We start from the raw sequence: 7,331 nt of genomic DNA, 5'->3' as shown, positions 1-7,331 counted from the left end.
GGACTTGAAAGGATTTGGGTAAAAATGATTAGGATCGAATTACAACTTTGGAACCATTCAAGCGGGATCATCGCCGGACCATTACAACATCTACCACAGTTTCACTTTTGGGGGAATTTGGATTTTTATTTTGGTGTGACTGAACCCCAGAGAGCGGTTGCCTACGTATCCTTTCGGAATCAAGTCGAACATAGTTTAGAATGACTTGAACTTGTTTTGATTGATATTTTTTGTTTCATTTTTCATTTCATTTTTTTTTGCTTTTTTTTTTCAATAACACCTTTAGGTTCCAAAGAGGGTGATCAAAGAATGGGAGCCGACTCAAAGGGTTTGCAAAGGGTTGATAGTGTTTGGGTAGCGAGAATAAAATCCTTCGTCATCCCAATTGGAGAATATTAGTACTATATGGAGGATCCAACATAGTACCTTTTGACTGTATTTGCATTGACAGTTATTTCAGGGACATTTCCTTCGATGTGTCCCAAGTGCAACACACTCTTTTGGCAGTACTCTTGTTGCAATGTACGAACCTTTCTAATCTGGGAACCAATTTTCCTTCAGTTGTTCCAACTCTTTGTTTTATTTCCTTAAACTTTATCTTCATTGCGATCTAATCCTTGATTCATTATTTCAAGGCCTAACAACTTTCAGGATATGGGAATGAAGTTCGCAAGCATGTCATTATTGAAATCTGCATTTAACAGAACTAAAAAGAGAATAAGAAAGAAAAATGACAAGATTAAGAAAAGAGACATTCCTGGAAAATAAAATATTAATTTCATTTGATTTTTGATTTTTTTTTCAATTTTTTGAAGATAGAAGGGTTTGCATCAGAAAGTAAGACAATAAGGTAAAACATCCGGATCACACCTTGAGATAATCCGGATGCAGAAAGGATAGCAAGTCTGGCCACTAAGACTCCCGTTTGATGGGGAACTTTCATGATTGGGGACCATTTTTGGCTTTTCTTCTATCTCGGCAAAGGCTGCAACGGCCTTCGGTGCCGGATCAAATTCCTCAGCTTCACAAATCATTCTGACTATTGGCCCAATATTGTGGGCAGACAACAGATTGTTCATCACATCAGAAGCTTCTTCATCCCGAAAAATGATTCTTTCAATCTCAATCAAATCTTCAACTACCCTTTTGAGGGTCCAACGGTCCTCTATACTGTGTCTCACTGCTCTAGAGTGATATTCACATCTAGCATCAGCTCGGTGCGAGGGGGACTCGATGTTCGGCCATTTCGGGGCCACTGGCTGCAATAGATCTAGCTTGATTAGCTTTTGGAACAAGCTTGAATACGATTCACCAATAGGGGTGAACTGATTCTTTCTGAAAGGCTCTCTTGGGCGAGGATTGTATCGGAGATCATTTGGTTGGGGATTATATGGAGCTGGGTAAGGATGTGCATTTCTGGGAGGTGGAGCTCAGTTTTGTGTATAATGTTGTGGCCGCGTGCAAGGTTGCGCGTTCATCACTGCATACCAACAAAACCTATCACCTGAACAGAACCTGACTAATTTGCTCACACCACAACCTCGTTAGTTTTGAGACATTTAACACATAGGAAATCGCACGTTGGGGATGCAATGCACCTAATAATTAAACATTTCTTCCATGTGTTTGAACGGTTGTATGTTTCATCCCGGCCTTAACTAACCCTTTAAGTATGTACCTCTTTTCTTTTATTTTTACCTCTATTTAATCACTCTTGATTTTTTTTTCCGTCTCTGTCGCTTTTTATTTTTTTGGCATTCTCCTTTCTTTTTTTTTGGTCACTCTTTTATTTTTTGTCACTCTCTTTTTTTCTCTTTTTTTTCTTTTCTTTTTTATTTTATTTCATTTTTTCCTCAGTTAATTCTATGGTTATGATCGAATCCAATGGGGATTGCCTACGTATCATGACGCCGCATGAATAAGATCAATACGTACTTAAGAAAAAATCAGGAATAAAGTACACAAACTAACTCTCATTTTTTACTCATATACAAATAACTCTACGAAAGCTCCTAACAAGGAAAATAATTTTGGATTTTTTTTTGGGTAGAAAGAAAGGATTCAAAAGAAGAAAGAATTTTTTTTTCAATTTTTTTTATTGAATTGTTGAAAATGAGAATTCTAAAGAAGAGCGATTTTTTTTTTCATTTTGTTTTTGGAATTGTTGAAAGAAAGAATTAAAAAAAAAGATTTTTTTTTCATTTTTAAAGTTTCTTTTTTTGTTTTTTAAATTTTTTGAATTTCGAATATTTTTTTTTCAATTTTTGAAAGAAAAACTTCTGAAGCAGAAAAAAATAGGAATTCAACAAATTTTTTTCTTAGAATTTTCGATTTTTTTTCTTTTTCATTTATTTATTTTTTGTGATTTTTGAAGAAAAAAAATCTGATTTTGATTTTTTTTGTGGAAGAAAAACTTATAACAGAAAAAAGAAGAAAATATTTTTGATTTTTTTAAAATTGGGGTCTCTAAGAAATTATTTTCTAAAGAAGGAAGTAAAGGGAAATATATTTGAATTTTTTTTTTGAAAATTGGGGGCCGGAACCGATGAGGCTTGCCTACGTATCTCACATCCGATGAGAATCAGACCCGCGTAATTCGATAAAACTGGGTACCTTTTTATTAATAATTCTGCTACACTAATTTTCTAAAGCCGGTCGACAATGAAAGTAAGCCTTCCAAATGATGTATCAAGTAGCACATACGTGAATATGATGGTCTCAAATAAGATACCTGTCTTATACGGACCCGGCTCCTGTGTCGAGTTTCGCTAAGTCAAATGCATGTGATGCACATAGAGCGAACCTACTAGGAAAATCTGGTATGGGGTTTGTTCTCCTAGGTTTAAATCTTGGTGGAAAAGGTATCTAGACTGGCTTACTCGAGCGGACAACTCGAGCCGAGGAGGGTCAGTGTACCGGTAGCATTGCTTTCCGGCTTAACTGGTGGTGCTCCCCGCCTAAAATAGGTGTGACTAAAATCCTTCACCGGGTGACAAACACCTCGGCTATCTCAAAGAAAGCGGGCTATGTCAAGCAAATACCCAATTTTAATTCAAGAAGACTCGGAGGGGGTGCGTGAGAAGACATTTTATACGTACCGTTCAAAAATATCAAAGAGGTAAAAAGCAAACAAGTAGCGCATTATATCCAAATAAATCACAGCATATACAAAATTAATAAAACCAAATAAAAGTCAACATGTACAAGCTCGAATTCTGGTTTTCCCCAGCAGAGTCGCCAGAGCTGTCATACCCTTTTTTTACCCCTCCAAGAGAAGTGTGCAAAATGTAACAGATTGTGGGTTAAAGAGCTTTTCCAATTAAAGTGACAAATTTGAAGTAGAGATTATTTTATTTATAGAGTCGCTACTTGGAATTGATTTTTACTGGTGTTCCAAGTCACCTTTTATTTGAATCCCTATTCAAAGGAAGGTTTGACTCTATTATTATTGGTCTGCGAAAATAAAGTCCGGGTAAGGAATTCTGTTGACCGGGGAGAAGGTATAAGGCAATCCCTGAGTCCCGTGGTTCTAGAACGGTCACTTTATTGACTACATTTTACTTGAATTAAACTTGGATAAACTGTGGTTTATTTGATTTTTATGCTTTTCTTATGTCCGTTTTTATTTATTTTAAAAAAAATTAAAGAAAAGATTTGAATAATAATCTACAACTTAACTAATGAGAGAAAATTATGGTTATGAATACTAATTTAAAAGATGAGAGTAATGAGAGAAAATTATCAATTGACATTGCTTAAAACTAGTAAGATGTGAGCTTGTCTTGACATTGAATGAGGCAGCCCACTATTGGGTTGATGGAGTCAAATGGGCTCATGTCCAAGACAAAATCCAAAAGCCCATATGCTTTTGGACTTTAAATCTGCAGATATGGCCTTTTAAAGCTATGTTACAGATTTGGCCATATCTTGCTATTTGCAATCCGTAGCCAACTATTTACAAAAATAAGTTTACAGATTGTCTTTCTAATCTACAACTTAACTACCTTACTAAATAAGTATTTTTTAAGAGATAAAAAAAAGATTATTGGGACCCTAAAATATAATAATAATAATAATAATAATAATAATAATAATAATAATAATTATAATAAAAACTTAGCTTGGTGATAACAAAGGGACAAACATGGCTACAAGGGTTCAAATTTTAATATATATGCTCCTTTCAGACAACCAAATGCCAGTGGAATTATATCTAATGCTTTGCAAAAATAAAAATAATTAAAGATGCTTAACACAATTTAATTAACTAACATAATCGTTATAACATTATCAAACATTCAAGAGCATATAAAAATGAATTACAATAGAAGGATAAAGCTACTAATATTTCCCAGCGTCATTATCTTTCATTCCAACTCGATTTTATGAGTTTACATGGTCCGAAAATTACCTGGACAGCAGAAAGAAGAACAAATACAGCAGAGTCAGCTCTTTCCAAAATCAACAACAAAACAATTAAACGGGCAGCAACAACAGCAAAAAACAGCGACAACCGGCAGATTCAAACCCAAGAAAATAAACTAGAAATACCCCAGGAAAACAGTACAATTATGTAATTCCAGAAAAATCTTTCAAGACTACTCTATTTTTCTTAAACAAGTTTTTCACTTAATAATCAACTCACAAAAGCTGCTAAAAGATATTATAGCTACTGATTTTTTCTCTTTTTTTGTGTGTCGAGCTCTCTCAGTAAGATGGAGTGTCCTCCTATAAAAACAATCAGCTATTTAAAAAAATTAAAAATCAATCTTTTTTGACAGATTTTTCTACAAAATCTGCTCTTAAATTCAAAATGCCAGACTTTCTGGTTCAAATCTTGTCAAGTATTTCAAACAAAGTCTGCTCTCCACTATTCAAAGACAGACTTTTATTCAAACACTGTCCAAAGGTCTATATTTTCTTACCAAACAATTTGACTTTTGAGTGTTATACTCAAAGAGACTTGAAGCAGTAAATAAACAACCAAACAAGTACCATATACTCTTAAGTATTTTTCACTACCTCACTTTTATCAACACAAAACTATTTTACTACTTCAACAAGTGCAAAAACAGAAAATTTAACATTTCAAACTTCAAAAACTAATGCTAAAATAATTAATAATAGACAAAAATAAAATCTGAAAAAATAAAAATAAAATAGAAAAAACAGCCACAAAAAAGAATAGGATTTTTACCATTTTATAATTCAAGTGGCCGAAAAAATGGTGGTATGCCCAAAGAGGGTGTTCGGGAAGGTCGCCGGAATTTGGCCGGATTTTGGTCGCCGGATTTTTAGGGTAAAATTGGCATCAATAGCTAGGTCTTGGGGAGCTCTATCCATTGATGTAGGTATTGTAGGGCGGTAGTGTTGGAACTTCAAGAATTTGGGCAAAAAGGTGACGGGAAAGTTTCCTAGATCTAAAATTCAAGGAGTTTGAGGGATTTTTGATGGATTTGGTTTGGAGATATGAAAAGAGGAAGTTGTGGAGATTACATGGTGTGAATTTGGAGGTATTTGGAGGTGGTCCACCGGCGGCGGTAGGCGGAGCTGGGGCGGCGTAGAGAGAGTGAAGAGAGAGAGAAGACAGAAGAAGGAGAAAAGAATTATGGGTGAAAATGATGACAATTTTCAGATTTTTAAGGCTTTAAATACCTAAGCCAAGAGTGAATGAGATCCATTGGATCAAGATGGAATTGATGGGTATGATTTGATCTTGTTTCATTTAGTGAAACGACGTAGTTTTGAGGCAAAACTACGTAGTTTCAGACCCTTTCAATGGCAACCCTTTATCTTGCACTCTTGGACACTTTTTCTTTCAAATTTGGCCAAATTTCTTCCTTAATCCTACTTATTAAACTAATTTTACACAAATAAATTAATTAAATAACTTATTCTAATGATCAATTAACTAGATTAATTCACCAACTGAACAACTAGTTAATTCTTAAAATGCATAAATGAAGAAAGAACAATTTTTTTGTTTTAGTATTTTATGATAGGAAATATGCAATTAAAGTCACAAAAATTGAGAAAAATAATTAAAATAACAAAACACTAATAACTTTAGGAGGTGTGTAAAATAGTGCAAAAATTAGGTGTTCACAGGTAGCAGTTCTACAATTTCTCAGTTGATTGAGGCTCAGAGTGTTGCTAATGAGGAAATAAGGAGGCTAAAGGCTCAGGATGCCATTTTTGAGGGAAAGCTCAATCAACCCATAGATGAACCTAGTTCTAGCATCGTTTAGGGTGAAAAAGTTGCCCGCTTGGCAGCTGATAATACAATGCTGAGGAAATAGGTTGGGAACCTGAAAGAACAGTGGATCAATGAGCATCAGTTTTCTAATGCTCGAGTGGATGTTCCCCTCAAAGCCTTTGCCCCTTCATCCTTCCCTTCCTCTTTCACTGCCCTCTAATTTGTCCCATTGTCAGTATCCAGTTTATTAGTTCCCGTTCTATTCCCAATGTCCTGTTTTGATATCTTTTCTCTATGACTGTGGTACTTTAGTGTTTATTTTGTGGATATTTGTAATGATGGTACTACTGCTTGTTTTTCTTCTCTTTAAATTTAATGAATATCTTAGTCCTTTTTCTATGCATGTTATACTCTTGTGTTCTGTTTTAGCCATGTTGTGTGCACACAAGTTGCATGAGTTAACTTTGCTGGACTTCTTTTTGTTTTACTTGTAAAATTCTTTTTATGATGCCAAAAAAAGAAAGAAAATTGAAGGGGAGAAACAGGTTCTCAGGGGGAATATGGCTAATCTGCAGGGGAACACTATGAAGATCTGGTTCTCATGGGAAACTTCAATTTTAAGTTTGTCATCATCAAAAGAGGAAAATTGATAAGTTATGTTCCTTTTTATTTTGATGATTTAACAAACTTCATATGAGAACCAGATACAACGCCTCTTCGTGCTTAGAACAACAAGTCAAATGTCTGGCACAAGTTCCAATAAAATCATTTAAGGGAATGGTAGAGGGAACAGATGACTATCAGTTCCTCCAGTCATAGTACAAGTCGACTCTTTACAGTTGTTAAAGCTGCTGCACTACACACGCAACAACAGAAGTCACTGTTGAAGCATGCTGTGTATCGGATACTTGCTTGCATCATCCTAGTGACCTTACTTATATATTATAAATATGAGGCAAGGGATTATACACACTTGCAAACCCTAAAACATATTTTACTCTCAAGTGTGCAACCGCCTTTGTTTACTCCAAGGCATTCAAGAATAAAGCATCAACAGAACGAATGACCAAACCCCAGCATTGGGTACATTGTTTGTCCCTAGTATTGTTTTATCTTTATTAATGTTATTGTAATG

At 34.8% G+C, this 7,331-nt stretch overlaps 1 long non-coding RNA gene across 1 annotated transcript; it reads right to left on the bottom strand.

Annotated features, from left to right (window-relative positions):
* Window positions 1–4,145: 4,145 nt before the first annotated feature.
* Window positions 4,146–5,623, bottom strand: LOC104219228 (uncharacterized). The gene is made up of 2 exons (XR_709217.2): window positions 5,198–5,623; window positions 4,146–4,411 (listed from the first exon to the last, which is right to left on the bottom strand). It is a non-coding gene; the product is annotated as an uncharacterized lncRNA (long non-coding RNA).
* Between the last annotated feature and the right edge of the window lie 1,708 nt (window positions 5,624–7,331).

The sequence above is a fragment of the Nicotiana sylvestris genome, chromosome 10, assembly GCF_000393655.2.
Source record: "Nicotiana sylvestris chromosome 10, ASM39365v2, whole genome shotgun sequence".
Taxonomy (NCBI): domain Eukaryota; kingdom Viridiplantae; phylum Streptophyta; class Magnoliopsida; order Solanales; family Solanaceae; genus Nicotiana; species Nicotiana sylvestris.
The sequence above is the reverse complement of the archived record's forward strand: the minus strand, read 5'-3'. Positions and strand labels throughout refer to the sequence as shown.